We start from the raw sequence: 17,440 nt of genomic DNA, 5'->3' as shown, positions 1-17,440 counted from the left end.
ATCTTGGCTCACTGCAGGCTCCGCTTCCCGGGATCACGCCGTTCTCCTGCCTCAGCCTCCCGAGTAGCTGGGACTACTGGCGCCTGCCACCACGCCCGGCTAATTTTTTGTACATTTTTAGTGGAGACGGGGTTTCACCATGTTAGCCAGCATGGTCTTGATCTCCTGACTTCGTGATCCGCCCGCCTCGGCCTCCCAAAGTGCTGGGATTACAGGCGTGAGCCACCGCACCCGGCCTAAATGCAGAATTTTTCAGCTCTCACTAAGGATAAGAGCCTTTGCCACTTGGGTTTTATTGTAGTGAAGGATTTCAACTATACAGATTTTTGATCACCCTCTCTAGTGTTTGCTGCTGCTTATTACACTTGTTGAAAACTATCCAGAAGCTTGAGCTGGCAAAAACTGAGTAGGAAGCGCTTCCATGGGTACTGCTGTACTTTCCTGAATATTTTCAATTCTGACTCAGGCTGAGAATCTTGATTCTAAAAGCAATAGAATGCTGTCCTGAGACATTTTATTCTGATGTAACCTAAGTACGAATTGTTAGCTAGAATCTTCTTTCACTTGGTTTTATAACTGTCCTGTCCTGTAATTCTAGAACAGCTTCTATTTTCTAAAACATTTTAACCTTAATTGGTATCATGACATCTAAATATTCTGGTCATCTAGGGTATGATGCAAGAAATGTTTAATAACTCTTTGGTGAGTTTTGTTTGCTTTTTCACCTAGTTAAATAAGTCAACTCAAGGAACTGTCTGTGTGAAAGCACTTAGATTATCCAGAGATACATTATCTCCAAATCAATCAATATGAAAGCTCACTTTGTCTTTAATGGGATCCATCTGGTTAATGCTGTGTTTCTTGAGTTTCATAGATTATGAAATCATAAAGCTAAAAGAAAATATGGAGATGGTCTAGTTAGACCCTTTCGTTTTACAGCTGAGACTACTTAAGTGCAGAGAGGCTAAGTGACTTGCTCAAGATTGTATAGCTAATTAATGAGTCACACTGGAATTCAGGCCTCCTGACTGCCAGTGTAGTCTTATTTCTGATATAACTGTGCTAATTTTTTCATTGCAGTTAGTGAACAAATTATGGATTTGTAAGAAGTAAATTTTCCAGGAGGTTTAAGTGGACTTAAATTAAGTATTTCTTATAATTTAAATGTGTGTGTTTCTTTCAGGTACCAGGTGTCACTGGATTTTTATGAGTAAATTTGTTATGTTTCACATTCCAGGTAGAAATCAGCCAATTTAAAAATAATGGTGAAGTTATTATAGCCTATATTTAATGAGCACACATTTGGCTGCATTAAAATGAATCTTAATGTATGCTTTGCACAGTGGAGATAATCTGTTAATATTTAATGCCGTAAAGCAACAATAGAATTCTGCTTTCATGTGGTGTATTTATAAAACTAGAGTAGAGTGTTATGTAAAAACTAAAAGTACAGATTAATTTAATATGCATCTGGTGAATTCAGGGCTTGAAGGATGCACATCTGTTGAGAAAACAAATCATAGAACTATTCAGAGTTTCAGCATCTTTAAATATATGTACTTTGATTCTGTTTTGACTGTTTTGAAACAGTCTTTAATGGATTTAGAAAAGGCCATTTGCTCTAAGGAAGCAACTGTGAAGCCACTTACAATGCTATTATTCATTTTATTATTTTTTAAAGCATTTTTATACATTACTATTTTTCTTTCCAGTTTATTTATTGGGGAAGGAGGGGGCTAAATGACTCACCATAACAAAATGAGTTTGTTGCAGAACCGTATTTAAAAAGAAAAATATAATTTGCTGAATTCAATAGATTAGAAATATTTTCAGGCTTTGTTAAAATAATACGCCAAAAAATATTTTAAGGCTCTGAATTCTAATTTAAACTCACAATCAGTGAAGAAATAATCAGTTTCTACTGTGTATTCATCACCATGCTAGAGCTGTAGTAATATAGGTATTGAAGATATAGACTAATGTATAGAAGATATATAGTCTATATCTTCAGTTTCAAGTTGAAAGAAACAAGACTTAAAATGAAAGGTAGAGAATAACACAAATATGTAATGAAGCAAAAACTTGATCTAATCTGTCAACATTACAGTAATTTAGAGGGGAGAAAATCCAGTGAGTATTCACAATTCTGAGAGGCAGGAGATTAAAGTTTAAGTAGTGGATCTCAACTCTTACTGCTCATTAGAATCACTTGGGAAAACTTAATCAAAAATCAGATGAATCAGAATCTTGGGTGAGGTGCACCTGCAGTTTTTAAAAGCTTTCCCAGATGTTTGTAATGTGCAGGCAGTGTTAAGAATTACAGGCTTAAAGGCTGGGTTTGATTTGGAAAAGCAAGAAAGTGTGCTAGGCCAGTGCAGGGTGGGAGAATTGGCCACAGTCTATGAAAAGATTGATCCAGTCAAAGCAGTGTGTGCTAGGTGGGGAGGAAGGAGAAATAAGCCTACAGAGGCAGAATGGGGTCTATTTTAGAAGAGTACTTTTCTTTCTTTTTTGTGTGTGTGTGAGACGAAGTTTCGCTCTTGTTGCCCAGGCTGGAGTGCAATGGCACAATCTCAGCTCACCACAACCTCCGCCTCCCAGGTTCAAGCTATTCTCCTGCCTTGGCCTCCCGAGTAGCTGGGATTACAGGCATGCGCCACTACGCCCAGCTAATTTTGTATTTTTAGTAGAAATGGGGTTTCTTCATGTTGGTCAGGCTGGTCACGATAGAAGAGTACTTTTCAAAATGTGGTTTCTTGACTAGCAGCAGCAGCGACTGCGTCTCCTGGAAATTTATTATAAATGCAGATTTTAAGGCCCTGCTCCCATACCTACTGAATTGGAAACTCTGGACAGCAATCTGTATTTTAACAAGCATGCCAGATGATTCTGATGTACACTGAAATTTTGGAAACTGCTGTTAAGAGAGGCAGACAGAGTAAATTAGATTTGATGTGCTAGTAAGCAGGGATCCATAGAAGATTTTTAATTTTTATTTTTTAATCATTTACTTATTTTCCATGTATCCAAGGCACAAACCAGCCATGGGCACAGACCAAGAGCCAAACTGGGATAAACAAGTTTTGCTTTGTCCCTGGATGACATGAGCTGGTCATCACCACATTAAAGGTTCTTAAGCTAGAGAGTAACAGGAGGTATTTGTATGTATTCAAGGTATATCTGATGGTGATCTGCACAATACTTTGGATTACTAAAAGACATGAATGGAGTGGGCTGGTTGAGGAAATGCAGACATAATCTAGTGGACGTAATCTAGCAGCAGTAAAAGCCTGTTCTAGGGAAGTAGTAGTGAGAAAACATAGTACTAATAATAGCGATGGCAATTTATTTAGAGTTTACATAACAAGTGGCATGTTAAATGCATTTTATTCTCACAGCGAGCCACTGAAGTGTGGCTATGAATACAGTTTTGCAGATCAGCAAATGATGCAGAGAAAGGAAGGTTACTTCTGAAGTTCACACTGCTGGTATATGGTGGAGCCAGGATGTGAAGCTTAAGAATCTCTGCCTCTAAAGCCTCTTGAAGAAACAGCTAATAAATATCTGGAGAGCCATGAGAAAAAGGAAAAGACTTGAGTCTGAAAAGTTTTAATCCTGCTTGACAGAGAGCAAGGGGGTGTCACTGTCGGAAGGGAAATAGTGCACACAGTGGGTAACAAGGGAAGTCATTTAGCTGGTTGGGAACAAACCATCTTGTAAAAGTGACCATGAGGAATTACCAATGGAAATTTTTGTCTAGTACTTTTTCAGTATAAAGTTCGAAGTAACTTTCAATAGTTGAGTTTATAGGTTTTGTTTGTTCTTGCTCATGCTGACTAAATTAGAAGAGTCACCTCATCCCGCTTTTAAAAAGTGTCTTTTAGATTTTAGAGTAAATAGTCTGTGAGTAAATCATGCCCAAGAAGCTTACTGTAATACCACTTTTTCCTCTCTAAGCATTTTAGTCTTAAGACAGTTTAAGCCGAGTGTGGTGGCTTATGGAGGATCACTTGAGGCCAGGAGTTCAAGACCAGCTTGGGCAACATAGCAAGACTCTGTCTCTATAAAAAATAAGAAAAATTAGCTGGGTGTCATGGCACAAGCTGGTAGTCTCAGCTACTCAAGAGACTGAGGCAAGAGGATTGCTTGAGCCCAGGACTTTGAGGCTGCAGTGAGATCTGATCATGCCACTGCACTCCATCCTGAGTGACAGGGCAAAACCCTGTCTCTGAAACCAACCAACAAACCAACCAATAAAATAAATAAATGACAGTTTAATAAATATTTCGGGCTAAGCACTATGGCTCACGCCTGTAATCCCAGCACTTTGGGAGACCGAAGCTGGTGGATCACGAGATCAGGAGATCGAAAGCATCCTGGCCAACATGGTGAAACCCCGGCTCTACTAAAAATATAAAAATCAGCTGGACGTGGTGGTGTATGCCTGTAAGCCTAGCTACTCGGGAGGCTGAGGCAGGAGAATCACTTGAACTGGGGAGTCAGAGGTTGCATTGAGCCGGGATTGCGCCACTGCACTCCAGCCTGGCGACAGAGACTCTGTCTCAAAAAGAAAAAAAAAAAAAAATTCAGTGTTATTTTGTTTTAATTGGGAGGTGATAAGTGGTAAAATACTTCATGTTTGGGTAATTGCTTTCGTAAGATGCTATCAGAGCATCCTCTTATTTACTGAGGTAAAATTTATATAACAGAAAATTAACCATTGTAAAGTGCACGATTTAGTGGCATTTGGTACATTTTCAATGTTGTACAACCATAAACTCTCTCCAAAATACTTTCATCATCCCAAAGGAAACTTTATTTATTTATTTATTTATTTATTTATTTTCAGTGGCACGATCTCGGCTCACTGCATCCTCTGCCTCCCAGGTTCAAACAATTTTCCTGCCTCAGCCTCCCAAGTTGCCGGGATTACAGGTGCCCGCCACCTAACCTGGCTAAGTTTTGTGTTTTTAGTAGAGGCGAGGTTTCACCATGTTGGCCAGGCTGGTCTTGAACTCCTGACCTCAGGTGATCTGCCCACCTTGGCCTCCCAAAGTGTTGGGATTACAAGTGTGAGTCACCGCACTTGGCCAAAACTTCATACCTATTAAGCAGTTACTCTCTGCTCCTCCCTCACTGAAACTCCTGCAAAACACTAATCTGATTTCTTTCTGTGTGGGTTTACTCATTCTTTGTATTTCACAGAAGTGGAGTCATACAATATGTGACTTTTTGTGTATATTTCTTTAATTTAGCTTTATGTTTTCTGGGTTCATCCATGTTGTAGCATGTGTAAGTACCTCATTTTAAAAATATATCCTCTGGGATAAGTAAATTTAAACGTACTTTTTTTTTTTTTTTTTTTTGAGACGGAGTCTTGCATTGTTGCTCTGGCTGGAGGGCAGTGGCTCCATCTCGGCTCATTGCAACTTCTGCCTCCCGGGTTCAAGCGATTCTCCTGCCTCAGCCTCCCGAATAGCTGGGATTACAGGTGCCTGCCACAACGCCCGGCTAGTTTTTTGTATTTTTATTAGAGACGGGGTTTCACTATGCTGGCCAGGCTGGTCTCGAACTCCTGACCTTGTGGTCCGCCCGCCTTGGCCTCCCAAAGTGCTGGGATTACGGGTGTGGGCCACCACGCCCAGCCAGTACTTCATTTTTTTAATGGTTGAATAATATTTCATTGTGTGGCTATGCTATATTTATCTATTCTCGGACATTTTGGTTTTTCCATCTTTTGGCATTGTGAATAGTGCTGCTGTGAACACTGATGTACAAGTTTTTGTTTGAATACCTTTTTTCAGTTGTTTTGGATATGTACCTGGGTTTTGCAGTATTTCTTTTACCTTTTATTTTTAAAGGAACTGCCAAATTGTTTTCAACCCTGGGTGTACCATATTACACTCCCACCAGCAGTGTAGAGGGTTCTAATTTCATCCTTTTTTTTTTTCTGAGGCAGAGTCATGCTCTGTTGCCCTGGAGTGCAGTGGTGTGATCTCGGCTCACTACAACCTCCACCTTCCAGCTTCGAGTGATTTTTGTGCCTCAGCTTCCTGAGTAGCTGAGATAACAGGCGCATGCCACCATGCCTGGCCTTTTTTTTTTTTTTTTTTTTTTTTTGAGACGGAGTCTCACTCTGTAGCCCAGACTGGAGTGCATGGCGTGATCTTGGCTCCCTTCAATCTCCGCCTCCTGGGTTTAAGCAGTTCCCCTGCCTCAGCCTCCCGAGTAGCTAGGACTACAGGTACGTGCCACCATGCCTGGCTAATTTTTGTATTTTTAGTAGAGATGGGGTTTCAGTATGTTGGCCAGGCTGGTCTCGAACTCCTGACCTTGTGATCTGCCTGCCTTGGCCTCCTAAAGTGCTGGGATTACAGATGTGAGTGAGCACACCCAGCTGCCTGGCTAATTCTTTGTATTTTTAGTAGAGGTGGGGTTTCGTCATGTTGATCAGGCTAGTCTCGAACTTCTGACCTCAAATTATCCACCTGCCTCAGCTTCCCAAAGTGCTGGGATTGCAGGTGTGAGCCACTGCGCCTGGCCTAATTTCTCCATGCCCTCAGCAACATTTGTTATTTATTTATTTGTTTGTTTGTTTGTTTATTTATTGAGATGGAGTTTTCCTCTTATTGCCCAGGCTGGAGTGCAATGGCGTGATCTTGGCTCACTGCAACCTTTGCCTCCCAGGTTCAAGCAGTTCTCCTGCCTCAGCCTCCCAAGTAGCTGGGATTACAGGCGCGTGCCACCACACCCAACCGATTTTTTGTATTTTTAATAGAGACGGGGTTTCACCATGTTGGCCAGGCTGGTCTTGAACTCTTGACCTCAGGTGATCCACTCGCCTTGGCCTCCTACAGTGCTGGGATTACAGGCGTGAGCCACTGCGCCCAACCTTATTTATTTATTTGAGACAAGGTCTCACTCTGTAGCCTAGGCTGGAGTTCAATGGTGTGATCTCGGCTCACTGCAGCCTCTGCCTCCCAGGCTCAAGCGATTCTCCCACCTTAGCCTCCTGACTAGCTGGGACTACAGACATGTGCTACCACACCTGGCTGATTTTTTGTGTTTTTGGCGGTGATGGGGTTTCACCATGTTGCCTAGGGTGGTCTCGAACTCCTTGGCTCAAGTGATCTGTCCTCAGCCTCCTAAAGTGCTGGGATCACAGGTGAGCCACTATACCCAGCCTTATTTTTATTTTTAGTTATAGCCAACCTAATGGGTGTGAAGTGGTCTCCCATTGTAATTTTGATTTACATTTCCCTAATTATTATATGTTAGTAACAGCTGGGTGCAGTGGCTCACGCCTGTAATCCCAGCACTTTGGGAGGCCAAGGTAGGCGGATCACGATGTCAGGAGTTCGAGACTAGCCTGGCCAATATGGTGAAACCTGGTCTGTACTAAAAATACAAAAAATTAGCCGGGCGTGGTGGGGCATGCCTGTAGTCTCAGCTACTCAGGAGGCTGAGGCGGGAGAATTGCTTGAACCCGAGAGATGGAGATGGCAGTTAGCCGAGATTGTGCTACTGCACTCAGGCCTGGGTGATGACAAAAATAAAAAAGTTAGTATCGTTTCTTGTGCTTATTAGCCACATACATATGTACACATATATATTTGGTGAAAAATCTATTCAAGTTTTTTGCTCATTTTTTATAGCAAGTTTTTAGTTTGTTTATAACTTATCAGATTTCACATTTTAAGTAGATATTTATTTATTTATTTTGAGATGGAGTCTCGCCGTGTCACCCAGGCTGGAGTGCAATGGCACCATCTTGGCTCACTGCAACCTCCACCTCCTGGGTTCAAGCGATTCTCCTACCTCAGCCTCCCGAGTAGCTGGGATTACAGGTGCACGCCACCACACCCAGCTAAATTTTTGTATCTTTAGTAGAGATTCGGTTTCACCATGTTGGCCAGGCTGGTCTTGCACTCCCGAGCTCATGATCTGCCCACCTCAGCCTCCCAAGGTGCTGGAATTACAGGCGTGAGCCACCGTGCCTGGCCTAAGTAGACATTTATTAAATGTAACTCTCTGCCTTTAATTTCCATATTTTCTAAATGATTACTGCATAGATTCACAGAACAGTTCCTTTTCTTTCTGTGCTTGCTTTAAAAAAATTATGGTAACCTGGGCGGGTGCAGTGGCTCACGCCTGTAATCCCAGCACTTCAGGAGGCCGAGGTGGGCGGATCATGAGGTCAGGAGATTGAGACCATCCTGGTTAACAAGGTGAAACCCTGTCACTACTAAAAATACAAAAAATTAACCAGGCATGGTGGCATGCGCCTGTGTTCCCAGCTACTTGGGAGGCTGAGGCAGGAGAATCGCTTGAACCTGGGAGGTGGAGGTTGCAGTGAGCCGAGATTGCACCACTGCACTCCAGCCTGGGCGACAGAGCGAGACTGTCTCAAAAAAAAACAAAAAACAAACCAAAAACCAAAAAGCAACAAAAAAATTACGGTAAGCTATAAATAACATAAAATGTACCATTTTAACAGTTTTTAATACCACAGAACTGTACGATTAAGTACATTCACATTGTGCGGCTATCACTACCATTTATCTCCAGAACGTATTCGTCTCCCCCAACTGCAACTCTGTTGAACGTGAGTGTAGAAATAACCTTTTGAGCCCCTGCTTTCATTTCTTTTGTGTATATACCCAGAAGTGGAATTGATGGATCATATGGTAAATTTATGTTTAATTTTTTGAGTAATCATCATACCATTTCTTGTTTTATAAACGTTTATTGCGTTATGTTTACCTAATGTATTGTTCTTTTTCTTTTTCTTTTTTTTTTTTGAGACAGAGTCTTCCTCTGTTGCCCAAGCTGGAGTGCAGTGGTGCGATCTCCCTCCCAGTTCAAGTGATCCTCGCACCTCAACCCCCACAAGTAGTTTGGACTACAGGCATGCACAACCACACCCAGCTAAATTTTTTTGTATTTTTAGTAAAGATAGGGTTTCACCATCTTGGTCAGGCTGGTCTTGCACTTCTGACCTCAAATGGTCTGTCCGTTTCGGCCTCACAAATTGCTGTGATTACAGGCATGAGCCACCGCACCTGGCTGTATTATTTTTCTGTAGTTTGCTTATGTTATTTACATTATTTATACAAACTGTGATATTAGAGAAAGCTAGATTTAAAGTTATTTCCCTGTTAACTGTTTTTATAGACTGTGAATACTAGGTGTTTACTTAGGTAAGAACTTTAAGATTAAATTTTTTTTTTTTTTTTTTGGCTCACAACTCAGGATTTAGCTGTTTTCATTAAATCGAGAATATTACATGCCTTAGTTATCAAAAATTACACAAACAGCCAGGTGCAGTTGCTCATGTCTGCAATCCCAGCACTTTGGGAAATGAAAGCAGGAGATTGCTTGGGCCCAGTAGTTTGGGGCCAGTCTGGGTAACATAGTGAGACCCCACCTTTACAAAAAATTTTAAAAATTAGGCTGGGTGCAGTGGCTAACGCCTGTAATCCCAACCCTTTGGGAGTCTGAGGCAGGTGGGTCACATGAGACCAGCGTGAGTAATATGGCAAAACCTCATCTCTACCAAAAATACAAAAATTAGCCAGGTGTGGTGATGCACGTCTGTAATCCCAGCTACTTGGGAGATTGAGGCATGAGAATCGCTTCAACCTGGGAGATAGAGATCGCAGTGAGCTGAGATCACGCACTACACTCCAGCCTGGGCAACAGATCAAGACTCTGTTTCAAAAAAAAGAAAAAATAAATAAAATATTAGCTTGGCATTGTGGCACATGCCTGTAGTCCCAGCTATTCAAGGAGACTGAGGTGAGAGGATTGCTTGAGCCCAGGAGGTCAAGGCTGCAGTGAGCCATGATCATGCCACTGCACTCCAGCCTGAGTGACAGAGTGAGATCCTGTCTCAAAAGCAAAATAACAAAAATACTGGGACAGGCCTGTAATCCCAGTAGTTTGGGAGGCTGAGGTGGGCGGATCACGAGGTCAAGAGTTCAAGACCAGCCTGGCCAACATGGTGAAACCCCATCTCTATGAAGAATACAAAGATTAGCCAGGCGTGGTGACAAGTGCCTGTAATCCTAGCTACTCAGGAGGCTGAGGCAGGAGAATCGCTCGAACCTGGGAGGTGGAGGCTGCAGTGAGCTGAGAGAGCGCCACTGTACTCTAGCCTGGGCAGCAGAGCAAGACTCGGTCTCGAGAAAAAAATAAATAATGATACTACACAAAGATTACTCAGTTTTGAGTTGGGTTTATAGTTTTATAATGTTCATGCCAAACCTCATCATCATAAAATACCTAGCAGAGATAAATATGAAACCGTTTGATCGGTAAATTTAGACAAAAGTGTTTGCTGACAATTCTGAAGACATTTGAAATTTTATTTAACCAATAATTTTAAAGCCAGTGTTTTTATTAAAAACTTATGTCTTGTGAACTTGAAAATCATTTGAGCTTATATACTTAATTTACAAGTACTCCTTTACTGGTAAGACAGTTTGGTACCTTGTGACCACAACACATAACAACATACATGTATATATATGTACATACATACATATACACAAAGATACTATAGCTGTTGCTTCAGAACTCTATCCCTGAGATATAAATACAAACTTACGAGCTTACAAAAAAAAAATGTTGGATCCAAACAGTGGTTTTTATCTCAGCATCAGCAGAAAAACAACAGCAGATCTAAAGCAGGCAGTAAAGAAAATAGAAAAATATGCTGGGTGGCTCATGCCTGTAATCACAGCACTTTGGGAGGCTAAGGTGGGTGGATCCCTTGAGCCCAGGAGTTTGAGACCAGCCTTTGCAACATGGTGAAACCCCATCACTACAAAAAAAAAAACACAAAAATTAGCCATGTGTGGTGATGCATGCCTGTAGTCCCATCTACTCAGGAAGCTGAGTTAGAGGGTCCCCAGATCCTGGGTAGTGGAAGTTGTGGTGAGCCAAGATGGCACCACTGCACCCCAGCCTGGGTGACAGATTGATACCCTGTTTCAAAAAAAGAAAAAAGACAACTTAGGAGCTCTGTAGTTGCAGGTTGACCTTTGGACTCTGAGTTTTCTTTCCTTTTTCTCTCTCTCTCTTTTTTTTTTTTTTTGAGTTGGAGTCTCACTGTGACTTAATTTTTGTATGCAGTGAAGATAAAGGTCCAAGGCCAGTGTGGTGGCTCATGCCTGTAATCCTAGCACTTTGGTAGGCCAAGGCGGGCAGATCACTTGAGGTCAGGAGGTTGAGACCAGCATAACAATATGGCGAAACTCCGTCCCTACTAAAAACACAAAACTTAGTTGGGCATGGTTGCATTCACCTGTAATCCTAGCTACTTGGGAGGTTGAGGCACGAAAATCACTTGAACCAGAGGTGGAGGTTGTAGTGAGCGGAGATTGCACCACTGCACTCCAGCCTGGGCAACAGAGTAAGACTGTCTCAGAAAAAAAAAGATAAAAGTCAATTTTTTTTTTCATGTGGGTTTCCATTTGTTCAAGAGACCATTCTTTCCCTGATGAATGCTCTTGACACCCTTGTTGAAAATCATTTGATCATAGATGTATGGGTTTCCTTCTGGATACTCAGTTCTGTTTCATTGATCTGTATGTCTGTCCTTTTGCCAGCACCACACAATTGCAATTATTATAGCTTTGTAGTAATTTTGAAATCAGGAAGTGAATCTTCCAATTTTATTTTTCTTTTTGAAGATTGTTTTGGCTGATAAAATTTTATACTGATTGCCCTGTCATTTGCAGTATTCATTGACAAGCAATTTATTTACATTTTCAAATGACATTGTACTTTATGGTTTGTGTGGGTACCCTTTAACTGGATACCCAGTTTCTTCCTCCTGTCCATTATGATGTTTTTGTGATTCATTTCGCTTACCTACAACCTGTAATCATCCAATACATTGCTATTATTTTGAAGAAACTGTTACCTAAACAATTTAGACTAAGAAAAGTAAGATTTGATTGTACCTTCATTTCTTCCTTCTCTAACATTCCTTGTTTATGTAGATTCAAATTTTTTTTTTTTTTTGAGACGGAGTTTTGCTCTGTCGCCCAGGCTGGAGTGCAGTGGCCGGATCTCAGCTCACTGCAAGCTCCGCCTCCTGGGTTTACGCCATTCTCCTGCCTCAGCCTCCTGAGTAGCTGGGACTACAGGCGCCCATCACCTTGCCCAGCTAGTTTTTTGTATTTTTTAGTAGAGACGGGGTTTCACTGTGTTAGCCAGGATGGTCTCGATCTCCTGACCTTGTGATCCGCCCGTCTCGGCCTCCCAAAGTGCTGGGATTACAGGCTTGAGCCACCGTGCCCGGCCCAAATTTTTTATCTATACTTTCTTCCTCTCTGAAGAACTTCCTTTGACATTTCTTGTAAGGCAGGTCTACTGGCAACAAATTCTCACAGTTCTTGTTTATCTGAGAAGGTCTTTATTTCTTCTTCACTTTTGAAGGATAATGCCATTGGATACCAAATTCTAGTTTGGTGGGTTTTTTTCTTTCTTTCAACACTTTATTTGTTTTATTTTTTTTGAGACAGAGTCTCACTCTGTCCCCGGAGGCATGAGTGCAGTGGCGCGACCTTAGCACACTGCAACTTCTACCTCCCGAGTTCAAGCGATTTTCCTGCCTCAGCCTCTCGAGTAGCTGGGATTACAGCCACCCACCACCATGCCTGGCTAATTTTTGTATTTTTAATGGAGATGGGGTTTCTCCATGTTGACCCGGCTGGTCTCAAACTCCTGGACTCAGGTGATCCACCTATCTAGGTCTCCCAAAGTGCTGGGATTACAAGCATGAGCCACCATGCCTGGCCATCTTTCATCAGTTTAAATAGTTAATTCCACTGTCTTCTTGCTTGTAGGTTTTGTGAAAAAAAATAAGGTCTCTAGCAGTAGGCTTTTGCTCCTGGGCTTTTTTTTTCTGGAAAGCTTTGATTCTTTGTATCTGCTTCTCTCTCCAGCTTATAGGGCAGTGGCTTGCCCTGTGACCTAAGTTCTCTGATGGACCTAAGAGGGTTCTTGTTTTTCAGATTTTTCATTTTTGTTTGTTTATTTTCCTTGTGAGGATGGTATTGACAGCTTCTAAGCCCTTTACATCTTGGAGCAGAAGTCTCCATATGAATTTTAGGAACAGCTTTTCCATTTCTGCAACAAAGACCATTGAGATTTTGAAAGGGATTGCACTGAATCTGTGGGCCAGTTTGTGTAATATTGCTGTCTTAACAATACTGATTTCCCCAATCCATGAACATAGGGCGTCTTTTTATCATTTAATTTCTTTCACCAATGTTTGCTAGTTTTCAGTGTACAACTCTTATCCCTCCTTGGATAAATTTATTTCTAAGTATGTGGGCAGGATGTGGTGCTTTATACGTGTAATGTTGCTCTTTTTGATGCTATTGTAAATGGAATTGTTTTGGTTTCATTTTCAGATTGTACATTACTAGTATATATGAAGATACAGACATAAAATTGATTCTGTACTGAATTTATATATTAGCTCTAATAGCTCGTGTGTGTGTATTTAGGCTTTCCATATATAGGATGAAGTCATCTGCAAATAGAGAATTTTAGTGTTTCCTTTCCAATATGGATGGCTGTTAAATCTTTTTCTTCCCTAATTGCTCTGACTAGAACTTGCATTACAATGTGGAATAGAAATGGCAAAAGAAGGCATCTTGTTTTGTTCCTGATCTTAAGAGGAAAGCTTTCAGTCTTTCAGGATTAAATATAATGTTAACAGTGTGTTTTTTATGAAATCTTTTTGTCATGTTGAAGAAGTTCCTTTCTATATATAGTTTGAGTGATTTTATCAGGAAAGGGTATTGGATTTCGTCAAATGCTTTTTTCTTTTTGCATCAATTGAGATGGCCATATGATTATGATTTTTCTCCTTCATTCAGTTAGTGTAGTGGGCCACGTGCAGTGGCTCATGCTTGTAAGGCCAAGGCAGGAGGATCACTTGAGCCCAGGAGTTTGAGACCAGCTTGGGCAGCAAGGGGAGACCCCATTTCATTAAAAAACAAAAACAAAAAACCCCAGTATTACTTGATTTTCATAAAGTGAGCCACCCTGGCATCCCTGGGATAATTCCCAGTTTGTTGTAATGTATAATCCTCTTAATATACGGCTGGATTAGGTTTGCTAGTAGTTTGTTTAGGATCTTTTGCATCTGTGTTTGTAAGGCATATTCTGTCTATAATTTTCTTGTGATGTTTTTGCCTGATAGTAAGGTATCCTGCCTTCATAGAGTGAGTTAGTATTCTCGCCTCTTTTTTTTTTTTTTTAATACTTTAAGTTCTAGGGTACATGTGCACAATGTGCAGGTTTGATACATAGGTATACATGTGCCATATTGGTTTGCTGCACCCATCAATTTATCAGTTACATTAGATATTTCTCCTAATGCTATCCCTCCCCCAGCCCCCCTCCCCCGACAGGCCCTGGTGTATGATGTTCCCCACCCTGTGTCCAAGTGATCTCATTGTTCAATTCCCACCTATGAGTGAGAACGTGTCTCAACTCTTGTTTTTTGAAAGAGTTTGAGGAGGATTCGTGTTAATTATTCTTTAAATGTTTAGTAAGGCCAAGTGTGGTGGCTCACTTCTGTAATCCCAACACATAGGCAGAGGCAGGAGGATCATTTGGAGCCATGAGTTTTGAGGCAAGCCAGTGCAACATAGTGAGACCTTATCTCTACTAAGAAAATTAAATATAAAAAAAGTAAGCTGGGCCTGGCAGCAGCATCTGTAGTTCCAACTACTTGGGAGGCTGAGGTGGGAGGATTGCTTGAGCCAGGGGTTCAAGGTTGCGGTGATCTGTAATGGTGCCACTGAACCCTAGCCTGGGTTACAGAGTGAAACCTTGTCTTAAAATAAAAAGAAAAATGTTTGGTAGAACCTGTAAAGCCTTGTGCTCTTGGGCTTTTCTATTTTTTTTCTTTTAATTAAAAAAAATGTGGAACGCTTCATAAGTTTACGTGTCATCCTTGCACAGAGGCCATGCTAATCTCTGTTGCAGTTTTAATATATATGTTGCCGAAGTGAGCATGGGCTTTTCTTTTTGAGGAGGTTTTTGACTGTTTATTCAATCTAAGATTTGTTTAGATTTTCTGTCTTCTTGAATCAGTTTTGCTACTTTGTGTATTTCTAGGACTCTGTCTATATCACCTAGATTATCTAATCTGTTGGTGTACAAATTATTAATAGTATTCTGATTCTTTTCATTTTTAAGGTATGCAGAATTGTCTCTACTTTCTGAAGTTAGTAATTTGAGTGCTTTTTTAAAATCTTGGTCAGTCTAGCTAAATGTTTATCAATTTTGTTGATCTTTTCAAAAAAACAGCCACTGCATGCCAGCCTGGGTTACAGAGTGAGACTCCGTCTCAAAAAAAAGGAAAGAAGGAAAGAAAAGTGTCATCTCTGCCACCCATGTGGACAATCTGTGGTTGCTTGTCATCACCATCATTCCTGACTCTGAATTTATATGCTACCAATAAGCATTCATTTTTGCCCAGGTAGTCCTGTAGCATTTCCCTAATGTTTTCATCTGTAGTTTCATAGTTTTGGGTCTTACACTTACATTTAAGCCTTTAATCCATTTTGAGTTGACTTTTGCCTGTGGTGAAAAACAGGAATGTAGTTTCATTCTTCTGCATATGGATATCCAGTTTTCCCAGCACCATTTATTTTATATTGATTGATTGATTTGTTTTTTCAGATGGGGTCTCACTCTGTTGCCCAAGCTGGAGTGCAGTGGCGTGATCATAGCTCGCGGCAGCCTCGACCTCCTAGGCTCAAGTGATCCTCCTGCCTTAGATAAAGTGCTGGGATTACAGATGTGAGCCACCATGCCTGGTCTGTGTTTATTTATTTATTGAGATGGAGTCTTGCTCTGTCACCAGGCTGGAGTGCGGTGGTGTGATCTTGGCTCACTGCAGCCTCCGCCTCCCGGATTCAAGCAATTCTCCTGCCTCAGCCTCCCAAGTAGCTGGGACTACAAGTGCGTGCCACCACACCCAGCTAATTTTTGTATTTTTAGTAGAGATGACATTTCACCATGTTAGCCAGGATGGTCTTGATCTCCTGACCTCGTGATCTGTCCGCCTCAGCCTCCCAAGGTACTGGGATTACAGGCGTGAGCTACCACACCTGTCTGTTTTTGTTACATTTACCCTTTTGAAGTCTGAGAGTTTTTCCCAATTTTTCATCTAGGGTTTTTCTAGTTTCATATCTTAAGTTTAGGTATTTAAACCATCTTGAGTTATGTTTTGTATCTGGTGAGAGGTATGAGTCCAGTTTTATTTTTACGCATTTAGCTACCTGATTTTCCCAGTACTATTTATTGAATAGGGTGTTCTTTTCCCAGTGTGTATTTTTGTTGACTTTGTTGAAGATCAGTTGGATCTAGGTAGGTGGCTTTATTTCTAGATTCTCTATTCCATTTCTTTGAACTACGTGCTTATTTTTATACCAGTACCATGCTGTTTTGGTTACTATAGCCTTGAAGTATAATTTGAAGTCAGGTAGTGTGATGTGTCCCAGCTTTGTTCTTTTTGCTTAGGATTGCTTTGGTTATTTGGGCTCTGTTTTAGTTTCATATGAATTTTAGGATATTTTTTCTAATTCTGTAAAAAATGGTGGTAATTTGATAGGGATTGTGTTGAATCTGGTTAATTGCTTTGGGAAGTAATGTCATTTTAATGATATGATTCTTCCGGTCTGTGAGCATGGGATGTATTACCATTTGTTTGTGTCATCTGTGATTTCTTTCATCAGTGTTTTCTAGTTGTCCTTATAGACATCTTTCACATCCTTGGTTAAATGTATTCCTATGTATTTTATTGTTTTTGTAGCTATTGTAAATGGGATTGCCTTCGCGATTTTTGTCCTCCACTAGATTGTTATTAGTGTATAGAAATGCTACTGATTTCTGCATGTTAAATTTGTATCCTGAAACTTTACCAAATTCATTTATCAATTCTAAAAGTGTTTTTTCTGGAGTCTTTAGAGTTTTCTGGATATAAGATTATATCAGCAAACAGGTACAGCTTAACTTCCTGTTTTCCAGTTTTGATGCTTTTTTTTTTCTTGCCTGATTTCTTACTATGGTGAATAGAAGTGAAAATGGGCATCCTTGTCTTGTTTCAGTTCATAGAGGAATTGCTTTCAGCTTTTCCCCATTAAATATAATGTTGACTGTGGGTTTGTCATATATGGCCTTTATTATGTTGAGGTATTTTTTTTTTTTGCCAAATTTGTTGACTTTTATCATGAAGTGATGCTTAATTTTATCAAATGATTTTCTGTATCCCTTGAGATGATCAGATAGGTTTTGTCTTTCATTCTGTTTATGTGATGTATCACATTTTATTGATGCATCCTTCTAGCACCCTTTAAAAAAAAAAAAAAAGATGGGTTGTCACTTTGTTGCCCAGGCTGAAATG

General features: G+C 40.6%; 1 protein-coding gene, 1 non-coding gene and 1 pseudogene across 7 annotated transcripts in view; 1 reads left to right on the top strand and 2 right to left on the bottom strand.

Annotated features, from left to right (window-relative positions):
* The window catches only part of CSNK1G1 (casein kinase 1 gamma 1), a 218,325-nt gene that overhangs the window by 11,208 nt on the left and 189,677 nt on the right, over positions 1 to 17,440 (top strand). The gene's annotated exons all lie outside the window — the stretch shown is intronic.
* On the bottom strand, positions 3,019 to 3,151 carry LOC119628199 (small nucleolar RNA SNORA48). Its single transcript, XR_005244503.1, has one exon. It is a non-coding gene; the product is annotated as a small nucleolar RNA SNORA48 (small nucleolar RNA).
* LOC119628165 (U6 spliceosomal RNA) lies at positions 14,947 to 15,045 on the bottom strand (annotated as a pseudogene).

The sequence above is a fragment of the Chlorocebus sabaeus genome, chromosome 26 (assembly GCF_047675955.1).
Source record: "Chlorocebus sabaeus isolate Y175 chromosome 26, mChlSab1.0.hap1, whole genome shotgun sequence".
In the NCBI taxonomy this organism is placed as follows: domain Eukaryota; kingdom Metazoa; phylum Chordata; class Mammalia; order Primates; family Cercopithecidae; genus Chlorocebus; species Chlorocebus sabaeus.
This window is presented reverse-complemented; position numbering and strand designations above follow the sequence as displayed.